Below are 2,032 nucleotides of genomic sequence, written 5' to 3' on the forward strand. Positions count from 1 at the left end.
CCAGGTCTCGCACCTGTGCATCTCAGACAATCAGCTTGCAAAATAGACTTAGAAGTTTGTGAATTCCAGACATGACAACATGGATTTTTAGCAATTTCCAAACATTTTTATGATTCCTGCTAAAAAAAAGCACCCTGGAAGGGAAAGGGCGGGGATTGATGTTTGTTGAACACCAACTATGCATTGGGCACTGGGCTGGGCACTTCATAGCCGGTATCTGGAATCTTGTTTGATCCTCCCAGCATCCTGGGAGGCGAGGGTAATGATCCTCATTCTGCAGAGGTGGAAGCTCAGGTTCAGAGTTGTTGCTGGCTGAAGGTTGCACAGTGAGAAACAGCAGAGTCAGGATTTGATTCCAGGTCTGTTTGATGCCAAGGGTTTTGCATTATTTCCTTCTGCCTCCTATAGATCCTTTGGTCTGAATTTTAGTTTTCTTTATCAGTTAATGGCTCAAATTTTCTCCCTGTCACTAGGCTCTGCTTTTCATTAAATAATTTTATTTAAAATGTGAAAAAAATGGAGAAAATAAAATTATATTTTATAATATATAAATAGAATATAAATATATTTATAGTCTATACAAATTTGTATAAAAAGCCATAATTTTTTTTTTCCTGACCAGACAACTTTATTGTGACCCATGGTGGGGGTCTGCACTTGAGGCCTCCTGAAAGTGGAGAGTGGGGGTGAGGGGCTCTCGTGTTGCCCCCACAACACCCCTGTCATATTCAGACAAATGCAGGGGTGGGGCAGGGGTGCCATGTCCCTGCAGCACAGGCAAGGGAAGGCCCACTCTGCATCATGGCCCCCAAAGCGTAGCTCCTCATTTATTGAATCCTGGCTTTTTGGATCTGGGTGTGGCTTTGGCCTTCTTCTCAGGGCTCTTGTCTCTAATGCTGGGTCTTACTTCCTCTTGTTCTTTTCCAGCTTTTTTTTCTTAGCCATGCTCGTCTGCTTCTGGGGCACCAGACTTTTGCCTTGTTTGACAGGGGATTTCTCCTCCAGAGATATATCTACATCCTCAACCTCATCATCTTCCTCCTCCTCTTCCTCTTCTTCCTCTTCCCCTTCTTCTTCCTCCTCCTCCTCCCAGGTTTCATAACGCTCCTGGCCACTGAGGAACACAGGTCCTGAGCCAGCCCGGAGCTGGAAAGTAACTGGGGGAGAAAGCTGTACTCCAACCACGGTGACCTTGGGGAGGACTGAGGCCTGGAGCGAGGCAATGGTGACCGGCTGCGTCTTCTTGTCCTCCCGGTTTCCTGGAGGCAGGATCTCCACGCGATGCATCTCCTCTTTGGTTTTCTCCCCTAAGCAAATTGTATGAAGCAACAGCCTGCAGCCCTGCTTCCCCTCCGGCCGGGGTCTGAAGGTCCAAGTCCGCCTCTCCTGACTGAGCTCGCAGCCCCAGAGCACGGTCTTTACTGCCTTTTCCTCCGTGCTGCTGGTGCTGCTGAGATTTTTGAATATATAGAGGATAAAAATACATTTTATACAAATGTTTCCCTCGTCAGTATTTTAAAGGAGTACTTAAGCACCAGAAAGACAGCTCACCTGAAACAGGGGACAGCTTGTGACTCTGCAGCTCGCCTGGGCCAACAGGTTCTCAGCACACAGCACCACCTGGGATGGCTGCCTGGCTGCCTCCCAGGGGCAGGAAACTTTGGGCCTGTACCCTCTCCGGGCCTGTGGGGCCCTAGCACAGACCGTAGGCTTCTTCGTTGAACAGCTCAACCTGTCCTGGGGCCAGCAGCGTATGCGGCACAACTTGACATACGAGAGGCATCGGCCATCTCAGCCAGACAAGATCATCATGGAGGCCATGCTGGAGCACGTCCTCGGGGCCTCTTGTGCCTGGCACAGCTTCTGGGGAGAAGTACAGACTGACTACGTACACTGGCTGTGGCACTCCATCCACTTGGGGCTCTGTGACCTGCCCAGGGTCTGACTGCAGCCTCCTCAGCCAGCCTCTTCCTGAGCCTGGGGCTGGCAGGAGACAGAGACCAGGGACTGAAACAGCTAGGACTGCTGTCCT

At 50.2% G+C, this 2,032-nt stretch overlaps 1 pseudogene; it reads right to left on the reverse strand.

Annotated features, from left to right (window-relative positions):
• Positions 1-691: 691 nt before the first annotated feature.
• Positions 692-1,503, reverse strand: LOC116548241 (annotated as a pseudogene).
• Between the last annotated feature and the right edge of the window lie 529 nt (positions 1,504-2,032).

The sequence above is a fragment of the Sapajus apella genome, unplaced genomic scaffold (genome assembly GCF_009761245.1).
Source record: "Sapajus apella isolate SASKATOON/1434 unplaced genomic scaffold, GSC_monkey_1.0 scaffold8522, whole genome shotgun sequence".
Taxonomy (NCBI): domain Eukaryota; kingdom Metazoa; phylum Chordata; class Mammalia; order Primates; family Cebidae; genus Sapajus; species Sapajus apella.